This window comes from Chiloscyllium plagiosum, unplaced genomic scaffold (assembly GCF_037043375.1).
Source record: "Chiloscyllium plagiosum isolate Xiang-an unplaced genomic scaffold, Cpla_swu_hap1 HiC_scaffold_9, whole genome shotgun sequence".
Taxonomy (NCBI): Eukaryota; Metazoa; Chordata; class Chondrichthyes; order Orectolobiformes; family Hemiscylliidae; genus Chiloscyllium; species Chiloscyllium plagiosum.
The window spans coordinates 20,887,389-20,899,600 of NW_028270147.1; the positions used below are offsets into that span (position 1 = coordinate 20,887,389).

The 12,212-nt window shown below is 41.5% G+C and overlaps 1 protein-coding gene across 3 annotated transcripts in view; it reads left to right on the forward strand.

Annotated features, from left to right (window-relative positions):
- The window catches only part of rpap2 (RNA polymerase II associated protein 2), a 132,561-nt gene that overhangs the window by 79,137 nt on the left and 41,212 nt on the right, over positions 1 to 12,212 (forward strand). The gene's annotated exons all lie outside the window — the stretch shown is intronic.

Here is a 12,212-nt window from a genome sequence, read left to right on the forward strand (position 1 = left end):
TAAATAAAATTTAGGATCTAAAGCTATAGATGGCTAATAGGTCATTGGTGATGCTGAAATTGTATCAGACCATATTGAGATCCCATATTGAGCACTGTGTTTAGTTTTTGGGCCCTTTACACAAAGTACATGTACTGATTGCAAGGAGTCCAGAACAAGGAAGTTGCTCACTTATTTAGAGGGCTCAAAAGGATAGGTAAGAGTTGGCTTGATTGAGGTCTTTTAAGAGGTCTGGAGATTTTGGGTCCTGGAAATCTCTTCTGTCAGGCACAAAATCTAAGACTAGTAGACCATTGAAATTGCTTGATTGTTTTGAGAGTCATGTAATTGTTTGAAAGATTGCCGGGACAATGAAATACCAGAACAAATATCTTAAAAAGAACAGCTGAACTATTATTGGGCCTATAATAAAAACCTAATGGAAAATTGGGAAAGACCAGTCCGATAACCATTTTAAAGCAAAGGACTACTGGAGATTGTTTTTATTTCCAAAGTGCTGGAAGAACTTGACAGGCCTGGCTGCATTTGTGAAGAGAGAAACAAAATTTCAGATGGAGTTATATTGCCTTCCAATCAAACACGAGTTGCTAAGGAGCTAGATGAAAAAAAATTAATCCTGCTTGGCCCCTTCATGTTATTCACCACTTAAGTAAGCTGTCATCCATCTGTGTTTGAAAATCAGGATTGAAGTAACTTGATTTCTCGTGATACAGTATTACCATGATAATTTACAAGATTTTGAAAAGCGCTCAAGTTACAAGTCTCAATGCATGGAAGTAGTAGCTCTGGAATAAAATTGAGAAAGCTACCTACTCGGAGGCAGTATGGCCCATAACCTGTAGTTTTGAAGTCATAATCTGTCACTCTTGATTTTGATTAGGATTCTGTGGTATTTTTTTAATGTGTATCTTGGATGTTTCCATTCTAAGCTCTTATTGACCAATTTGGCATCACAAACTTCTGTTTTGTCAGCTTTAAATAATATCTTTGAGAATTATATTTTGCCATGCATGTCTGATTTTTGTTTATTATTGCAATGTGCTTGTTTAATATTAAACTCGTATTATTTTCATTTCATTATTCTCAATTTCTAGAGTTGCAGATTTTCTACAGTGTAATGTTTGTGTTTTTGTCCAAACGGTGCATCCAACGTGAAAGCCACATTTCTGCAAAGTGTTTTTTTTATGAAAAGAGGATAACTATACGCAAACTAGCCTAACATCTATTGTTGGAAAGGTGTTGAAGTCAATCATTAAGGAAGTAATAGCAGAACATTTATATAAGTAATAGCAGAAAATCTTAATCTAATCAAGCACAGGCAGCATAACTTCATGAATTGGAATCTTGTCTGACTAATTTATTAGAGATTTTTGAGGAAGTCTCAACCAGTGTGGGTAGAGGGCAACCAGTTGTATTTGTCTTATTTGGACCTCGCAGAAAAATTTGATAACGTACATCACAAAAGGTCAAGTCATAATGAGTCTAAAGTGTTGGAGGTGGTACGTTGTCATGGATAGGGAATTGGCTAATAAGCAGTGAACAGCAACTGAGGATAAGGGGTTCTTTTCCATGTTGGTGACTTGTAACCAGTGGGTTCCACTGGGGTCAGTTCTGGGACTGCAACTGTTCACAATTTTTATTAATGACTTGGAGAAAGGATGTGAATGTATTGTAGCAAAATTTGCAAATGTCACAAAAGCAGGTAGAAAGGCAGGTTGTGAAGACGATCCATATAGTTTGCAGAGAGAGATTATAGGTTAAGCAAGTGGGCAAAAAATTTGGAAAATGGAGAATAATGTGGGAAAATGTGAAGCTGTTCATTTTGGTTGGGAGAACAAAAAAATAAAATATTAGTTAAATGGAGATAAACTGCATGAATTTGCATCACAAAGAAACTTGGGAGGGTTCTTCTTGAAACACAGGAAACTAACACAAGTGCAGCAGGTAATCAGGAATGCTGATGGAATGTTAGCCCTTGTTCCAAGGGGTTTGGAGTTTGAGTCTTATTGCAACTGTACAAGATGCTGCTGGTAAGACCACATCTGGAGCAGTGAGTAGTTTTAGTCCCCTTATTTTAAGAACAGATATCATTTCATTGGGTAGGTCAGAGAAGATCCACCAAGATGATCTCTGGTACAGAGGGGTTGTCTTATGACTGTCTTCAAGGCTAAATACGTTTAGACTCTACTCACTGGAGTTTAGAAAGATGAGAGGTGATCTCTTGAAACACAGGACTCTTAAGGGGTTGACAGGATACATACTGAGAGGACGTTTCCACCATGTGAGAATCTAGGACCAGAGGGCAGAGCCTTAGAATAAACGGGTGAAGGGTTGTGAATCTTTCAAACTCTTTGCCGCAGAGTCTTTGTGTATATTTAAGACTGAGATACATTCTTAATGAGTTATGGGAAAAAACAGGAAAGTGGGTGAGAGAAATGTTAGATCAATCATCCTATTGAATGGCTGAACAGGCTCCAAGGCCGAATGGCAGACTCCTGTTCCTATTTCTTATGATATACTAATACAGTTTATAATGGAACGTAAGTCACTAAGAATAGAAGTAATTAATTCCTTGCTAGTAAGTTTGGTTTTTTACATTGACTTTTTATGAGCCTTGGTTATTAGTGAGTTCGACAATCCAATGTCTGCAAAATATTTGCACTTCCTTATCTATGATGGTTGGCAGCTGACAATCAGACGCACAGCTTTTATTAATCGGGAAAACAGAGCCAGCTGCAGAAAGTACTTCTTAGTTTAGCTATAATCAGATTTTGTGCCTTAATTTAACCATAATAAATCAAACTTATTTGCATACTGTATTATGGAGAGTTTGGTATCAGTACAAAGATTAGAAAAGATTGGTCTCATGAAATGTGAGATGCAAAATATATGCCAAGTTATTTTTGAAAAACATATTTTTGTTTGGATGTTATTACAACATACATTAGCTGAATCATTTTGCATTAAGTTGTCAGATGAATGTTTTAAATCATAGTCTAAATGTTTGTCTACGTACAAATTGTACTCGTTTTACAAAGTTAATTTTTTGCTCAAACTCATTTACATAGCATTGAAAATAAAATGTTCTCCAGACCAATGTGTTCAGGTGGCTGTTTAGAATGTAAGTTGTTTTCAAATTTAGATTTAAAAGATTCTGTGATTTGATTTTAAGATTGGCAACATGTGCCATTTTTATTAATACTCTTGAGAATCGGTGTATCACAAAAATGAGTATTTTAGTATCTGGTCCACCACATCTTGATATCCAGATTTTAAATGAGCTTTTTTCTTAATGGAAAAACTAGAGAGAGCATTTACGATCTATGTTGATGGACAGTAGTCAGTTTCTTGGTAAATTTAGAAAAGGATTTAAAAAGCTTTTAAAAATCACCTTATAATATTTTTGGGTACAAATTAATTTTAAGAGTCACATCAAAGGCCATAAGGATTATTCAGCCCATCGAGTCTGTATCACCATTCAATGAGATCATGGCTGATCTGATAATCCTCAACTCAACCTTCCTGCCTTTTCCTCATAACCCTTAATTCCTTTCCTGATCAATTATATTCAATATAGGCAGATTTTGAATGATCCAGTCTCAACAGTCCCCGCTATACAGAATTCCACAGATTCACTGCTCTCTGAAAGAAGAAATTCTTCCTCCTCTGTCTTAAATGAGTGATCCCTTATTCTGTGGTCATGCCTTCTATCTTAGACTCTTCCACAAGGGGAAAGAACCTTTCTGCATCTACCCTGACACCTTCGCTAACAGTCTTGTATTTTTCACTAAAGTTGCCTCTGGTTCTTCTGTATTCCAAATTACTCAACCTTTCCTCATAAGACAGCCCTTCTAGCCTAGTGAATTTCTCTGGACTGCCTTCAGTGCCAGTATATCTCCCCTTAAATAAGGAACTTAAAACTGTTGCATCTGTGGTTTGACGAGTGCCTTATGTAGTTTTAGTAAAATCTCCCTATTTTTATACTCTGTGTTCCTTTTGAAATAAAGGTCAACATGCCATTTATCTTCCCTATTACCTACCAAATTTGGATACTAGCTTTTTGCGAATCATCGGCAACAAATCCCAAAACCCTTTTTTTGGTTAATAGTTTTCTGCAGTCTGTCTTAATTTGAATAGTATTTAGCTCCTCTATTCTTCCTGCCAAAATGCAAAAGCTCACTTTCACACATTATATTCTATTTGCCAAATTTTACATTCTAATTTAATCTGTGTGTATCCCGGTGCAGAGTTTTTGTGTCTTCCTTACTACTGGCCTTGCCATTTATTTTTGTGTCTTCTGTGGTTCTTCATCCAAATCGTTAACATTTATTGTAAACAATTGTAGTGCCAGCACTGATCCCTGTGGCATTCCACTACTCCCCTTCTTCTAAGTTTGTCTTCTATTAATTAGCCAGTCTTTTATCTTTGCTAATATACTACAGGTAGTTCTTCTATACCGCAATGGTTGGGTTCTTATGTAATCCTGCATTATAGAAAAATCACACTTTAGAAGCAGTGCTCAAAGTGTTGGTGATGTAATTGCATTACAGCCAACACATTTTAAAAGCTAACGCTTTAGAAATTGTGTCCCCAATTCATCAACTGAGTTACAGCGAAATCATGTTAACAAAATGAGTGTTACAGCAGAATAGCCTGTACCTCCAACACTGTGGGCACTTATCTTAAGTACCTAATTTGTGATACCTTATCAAACCTAAAAATCCAAACCTATCCACTGCTTCCTCTATCTGTCCTGTTTGTTACCTCCTAATTTTAGTAAATTTGTCATCCATGATGTCCTATACATGAAGTCATGCTGACTCTGCTTCATTACGTGTTGTACTTCTGAATGTTGTGCTATTACATGCTTCATAATAGACTCAAACATATTCCCGATAACAGATGTAAACTGGCCTACCAGATTGTTTGTGTTTGTGTTTGTTTGTTTGTCTGTCTGTCCCTTTTCAAACAAAGATGTTTAGATTAGGTTAGATTAGATTCTCCAGTGTGGAAACAGGCCCTTCCAGTGTGGAAACAAGTCCACACCAACCCTCCGAAGAGTAATCCACCCATACCCATTTCCCTCTGACTAATGCACCTAACACTATGGGAAATTTAGCATGGCTAAATCAGCTGACCTGCACATCTTTTGGACTAGATTAGCAGCTTTTGTGATGTGCCATAAAGAAGCAAACTCTATTTACGTGGCATAATCTCCTTGAAATTTGTCAGTCTTTTGTGTTCGTTTGATTTGTTTTTGGCCAAATTCTACTGAAAATGCAGGAAACTCCAGGTAAATGTTTACTGCTGAGAATTTGGGGAAGCCATATCATTTATGAAAATTCATCAAGTAGAATTGTGCAGCAGCAAAATACACCTCTGCTCCTCCAGGTCATTGGCAGTGTTTCTTTAAAGTACACCATTTCTAATTGACAGGAATTTTATTATAGTGTTACATTTTTGAATCTTTTGCCATTTTGCACAAAATAATTAGAGCTAAATTAGTTACACATAATGTATTCATGCAGGTTATATTGGTAAAAATGCTAACACGGTGAAATTACTGCGATCATACCAGCAGAGAGAAGGCTTTCCTAAAAGGACTGAATAGGGTTGGGGCTCATTTCTGTAGAAAAGTGAAGTATAATTTGATAGCCCTTTAAAACCATGTTCTTTACCAATCCCAACACCCCAGGTCCTATCATGACAGTGTGCTTTCAGCATAGCCATCCCATTATCAGCTTTTATCGACCATCTCCTTGCCTAACTTTCTTTCTCTGTTTCTCTCTTTGGGCTCCACTTCCACCTTTCTATCTCTATCTCTATCCTGGCGTTTCCTAACTGTTGTCAGTTAGGAAGAAGGGTTACGTCACTGCTTTCTCTCCACAGATGCTGCCAGAACTGCTGGGTTTCTCCAGTGATTTGTTTCTGATTCCGATCCTCAAAATCTGCAGTTTTTTTAATATCATGAAGGGGTTTGTCAGGATACATATCAAGATTCAAAATGCAAGATATCACTGTGAGAATGTGGAATTTGCTGTAGTAACAATTTGCATTTATTAAAGTACCTTTTTAAAGTAGTAAACATCTTCAACATGCTTCTCAGGAATGTTGTCAAACAAAATTTGATGGTAAACCACATAGCCAAAATGATCTTCCACAAAGAGTTTCCAAAGGGCCCAAACAGATCTACAGGAATAAGTGGATCAGAAAAGCGAAACTATCCTTTATCCAAAAATCAGTTGTTCGAGATTTTCACATAAAGAATTCCCAGCCTGTATAATAACATTTATGTGGAACATCTGTCATTTTTAAGATATATCAATCTTATAGGAAGGAGGTGATGAGGGAGTGAAACTTGGAGAAAGTTTGGAGGAAACATTTTGGGAAGTGGGATAATAGGAGCACGAGAATATGCTTTTGCCAACTTTATTAAACTGAAGCCAAATTCTGAGCACAGGAGAAGGTATCAATCAGTCAGCGCCTTCTTTCCCCGCGCCTTCTTTCCCCACGCCCCCCCAAAAAAAGCCTATTCTCCATTCAGTGAAGTCACAGATGTATAGCACGGAAACCAACCCTTCAGTTCAAACGGACCAGAAATCCTAAATTAATCTAGTCCCATTTGCCAGTGTTTGCCCCTTATCCATCTAAACCCTTCCTATTCATATAACTAGCCAGGTGCCTTTTAAATGTTGTAATTGTACCACCCTCCACTACTTCCTCTTGCTGCTCATTCCATACACGCACCACCCTCTGTGAAAAAGTTGCAATTGGGTCTCTTTTTAAATATTTCCTGTCTTGCCTTAAACTTATGCCCTCTAGTTTTGGACTCACCCACCCCAGGGAAAAGACCTTGTCTATTTATCCTATCCATGCCCTTTTAAAATTTTATAAACCTCTATAAGGTCACCCATCAGCCTCTGACACTCCAGGGAAAATAGCCCTAGTCTATTTAGCCTATCCCTATAGCTCAAGCCCTCCAACCCAGGCAACATCCTCAATAAGTCTTTTCTGAATCCACTTAAGTTTCACAACATCCTTCCTATAGCAGGGATATCAGAACTACATGCAGTATTCCAAAAATGGCCCAACCAATGTACTGTATGGCTGCAACATGATCTCCTAACTCAATGCACTGACCAATAAAGTCATGCGTACCAAACACCACCTTCACTATCCTGTCTACCTGGGACTCCACTTTCAAGGAACTATGAACGTGCACTCAGAGGTCTCTTTGTTCAGCAACACTCTCCAGCATTTTACTAAAGTGTATGAGGTGCCTGACTTGCCTTTCCAAAATGCAGCACATCACATTTATCTAAATTAAACTCCATCTGCCACTCCTCGGCCCATTGGTCCATCTGATCAAGATCCCATTGTACTCTGAGGCAACCTTCTTCGCTGTACACTACACCTCTGATTTTAGTGTCATCTGCAAACTTACTAATCATACCTATGATCACATCCAAATCATTTATATAAATGACAAAAAGTAGTGGACCCAGCACCAATTCTTGTGGTACACCACAGGTCACAGGTCTCCACTATGAAAAGCAACCCTCCAAAACCACCCTCTATCTTAGTTCTCCCTGTATTCCATATAGATCACGTCCACTGCTCTACCTTTATCAATTCTCTTTGTTACATCTTCAAAAAACTCAATCAAGTTAGTCAGACACGATTTCCCGTGCACAAAGCCATGTTGACTATACATAATTAGTTCTTGCCTTACCAAGTACAAGTAATTTCTGTCCCTCAGGATTCCCTCCAACAACTTGCCCAGTTCCCTGGCTTTTCCTTATCACCTTTCTTAAATAGTGGCATCACTTTAGCCAACCTCCAGTCTTCCAGAATCTCACCTGTGGCTATTGATGGTACAAACATCTCAGCAAGGGGCCCAGCAATCATTTCCCTAGTTTCCCAGAGTTCTAGGTTACACCTGATCAGGTCCAGGGGATTTATCCACCTTTGTGTTTCTAGTCATCCAGCAGCTCTGTAACATGGACATTTGTGAAGATGTCACCATCTATGTCCCTCCATTCTTTTTCTTTCTTGTCCTTCTCCACAATAAACACTGATGCAAAATACTTGTTTAGTATTTTCCCCCATCTCTTGCGGTTACACACCTAGGTGGCTTTGCTGATCTTCAGGAAGCCATATTCTGTCCCTAGTTACCCTTTTGTCCTTAATGTATCCCTTAACCCTATGATTCTCCTTAACCCTATTTGCCAAAGCGATCTCATGTCCCCTTTTTGCCCTCCTGATTTCTCTCTTAAGGATACTCCTACTGCCTTTATATTCTTCTAAGGATTCACTCAATCTCTGTTGTCTATACCTGACATATGCTTCCTTTTTCTTGACCAAAACCTAAATTTCTCTCATTATCCAGCATTCCCTACTCCTAACAGCCTTGCATTTCACCCTAACAGAAACATACTGTCTCTCGACTCTCGTTATCACATTTTTGACGGCTTTCCATTTTCTAGCCATCCCTTTACCTGCAAACATCTGCGCCCGGTCAGCTTTTGAAAGTTCTTCCTGAATACTGTCAAAATTGGCCTTCCTTCAGTTTAGAACAATTTAAAAGGTCTGTCCTTTTCCATCACTATTTTAAAACTAATAGAATTATGGTTGCTGGTGCCAAAGTGCTCTACCATTGACACCTTGGTCACCTGCCCTGCATTAATTCCCAAGAGTAGGTCACATTTTGCACCTTCTTTGGTAGGTACATCCACATACTGAATCAGAACATTTTCTTGTACACACTTAACAAATTCCTCTCTATCCAAGCGCTTAACTCTATAGCAGTCCCAGTTTATGTTTGGAAAGTTAAAATCCCCTACCATAACCACCCTATTATTCTTAGAGATAACTGAGATCTCCTTACAAATTTGTTTCTCAATTTCCCATTGACTACTTGGGGGTTCTATAGTATAACTAGGAGAAAGTCTGCAACACCATTGCCGTCATGCATGATGTCTCTTCCGCCTATGTGGGCACTACTGTAGACCCTACTTCAGCCCCTTGGTGGGTGTCACTTCCATTGGTGACACCACTCCTGACTCCATAACCACACCCACACAAGTGACAGTCTCTGCCCTGACACTCAGTTCTGGTCCACCCCAGGTCCTAGATCCCAGCCCTGCCATGTTTTTACTATTTCCCCCAGACCTTCCCCTCACTGAAAATGAACATTTAGTCCTCAGCAAAGGCCTCCCCTTCGTCCCTATATGTTCCCAGATTAATGACTTTGACATGTGTTGTGACCTTTAACATTTCTTCTGCTGCCACCGCCTCCCGGCCCACTTTTTCCATTAAGACCACCGCCTGCCCATCCACTGAAGGCCCCTTGTCTCACCTCCAACACACCCCATCCACCTGGACACCTCGTGCTGGCCTGTTACCCACCCTTGACCTCCTCATTTCTAACTGCCACGGTGACAGTGACCGCCTCAACCTGTCCACTCCACTTGTCCACTCCAACCTCCCACCCTTGCAATGCACAGCCCTCCATTCCTTCCGCTCCAACCCAAACATCACCATCAAACCCTCGGACAAGGGGGCTGCGCTATGGTAGTTTGGCACACCAACCTCTACACTGGTGAAGCCATGTGCCAACTTGCAGACATCTCCGACTACTTCCTTGACCACGACCTCACCTCCCATCATCTCCCAGACCATCCACAACCTCATCATCTCTGGGGATCTCCCATCCACAGCCTCCAACCTCCATATCCGCATATCCTGTACCACCCGATTGTACCTCCGACCAAAGATCCACAAACCTGACTTCCCCGGTCAACCCATTGTCTCCACCTGTTCCTATCCCACTGAACTCCTCTCCGCATACCTTAACACTGTCCTGTCTCCCTTAGTCCAGGAACACCCTTCACCACCTCCAAGACTTTTGTTTCCCTGGCCCCCTACACCTTATCTTCACCATGGACATCCAGTCCCTGTACACATCTATCACCATGATGAAGACCTCCAAGCCCTCTATTTCTTCCTTTCACGCCATTCCAACCATCGCCCTTCCACTAATATCCTCATTCGCCTGGCTGAACTGGTCCTCACCCTTAACGACTTCTCCTTCCAATCCTCCCACTTCCTCCAAATCAAAGGGGTAGCCATGGGCACCAATTATGCCTGTCTCTTTATTGGATATGTGGAACAGTCCATCATCCCAACACCACCTCCCCACCTTTTCCTCTGCTGCATCGATGACTGACTGGCTGTATTGGCGCTACCTCGTTCTCTCAAGGAACTTGAACACTTCATCAACTTCACTAACATCTTTCACCCTGACCTCAAATTCACCTGGACCATCTCTGACACCTCCCTCCCCTTCCTGGACCTCTCCATCTCCACCTCTGGTGACTAACTAACCACGGACATCTACTACAAAACCACAAACTCCCACAGCTACTTGTACTACACCTCCTCCCACCCTACCTCCTATAAAACCGCCATCCATTATTCCCAATTCCTCTGCCTCAGTCGTATCTGTTCCCTGGATAACCAATTCCACCTTATAAAATCCCAGATGGCCTCCTTCAAAGACTACACTTTCCCCTCTCACGTGGCCGACGATGCCCTCCAGTGCATTTTCTCCACTTCCTGCACCTCCACCCTTGAACCCATTCCTCCCAATGCAACAAGGACAAAACCCCCTGGTCCTCACCTTCCATCCCACCAACCTCGGTATACATCGTATCATCCTCTGCCACTGCCACCACTTACAAGTAGACCCTACTACCAGGGACACACATCCCTCCCCACATTTAACCACATTCCAGAGAGACCATTCCCTCCACAACTCCCTTGTCAGATCCACGCCCACCCCCTACCATCACCAGCCACCTCCCAGTCACGTCACATTCCCCAGTCACCGCAGGAACTGCAAAACCTGCACCGACCTCTCCCCCTCACCTCCGTCCAAGGATCCTTCCACATCCGACAGAAATTTACCTGAACCTCCACCAATGCAATCTACTGTATCCATTGTACCCAATGTGGTTTCCTCTACATTGGGAAGACAGGACGCCAACATATGGAATTTTCAGAGAACATCTCTGGGACACCTGCACCAACCATCCCCACCGCCCATGGCTGAACACTTCAACTCCCCCTCCCATTCCGTCAAAGATATGCAGGTCCTGGGCCGCCTCCTTCGCCAAACCCTTACCACCCGATGCCTGGAGGAAGAATGCCTCATCTTCTGCCATAGGGCCCTGCAACTACATGGGATGTGGATTTCACCAATTTCCTCCTTTCTCATCTCCCCACATTATTCCAATCCCATGCCTCCAACTTGGCACTGTCCTCTTGACCTGTTCGTCGCCTTTCCCATCCATCTGCTCCACCCTCCTCTCTGACCTATAACCTTCTTCCTGTCCTCATCTACCTATCACATTCTCAGCTACCTTCCCCCCCCCCACCCCCCCCCCCAAAACTCCATTTCCCCCCGTCTCCCCAATGTATCTCTCAGCCCGCTGGCCTACAAGCCTAATTCCTGATGAAGGGCTTATGCCCGAAATGTCGACTCTCCTGTTCCTCGGATGCTGCCTGACCTCCTGTATCTTTCCAGCACCATCATAATCCTAATAAGTCCATTTCTTATTTGTCAGTTCCACACAAATAACTTCGCTGCATGATTTCCAGGAATATTCTCCCTAAATACAGCTGTAATGTTATCCCTAATTAAAAATGCTACACTCCCTCTTGTGTCTCTGTACCCTGCAACATTAAGTTGCTGGTCCTGTCCATCTCTGAGCCACTTCTCTGTAATTGCTATGAGCTCCCACTGCCATGTTCTCAACCATGTCCTGAGTTAATCTGCCTTACATGTTAGGCCTCTTGCATCAAAATAAATGCAGTTTAGTTTATCAGTCCTAACTTGTTCTCGGCTTTGCTCCTATCTGCCCTGACTGTTGACTTGCTCCTTCTCCCAACTGTTACCAGTCTCCGCCTGATCTCCCCTGCATCAGCTCCTCAGCCATGCATTCATCTGCTCTCTTCTCCAATTACTGCTCTCACTACCTCATGGCACCAGGAGTAATCCAGATATTACTACCCTTGAGGATTTTTTTTTTTTTTTTAAATTCTTGCCTAACTTCCTATATTTCCTCCTCCAGAATCTCATCCTTTTCTCTTCCTATGTTATTAGTTCCAACGTGTACAATGACCTGCTGATGGTCCCTCTCACCTTTGAG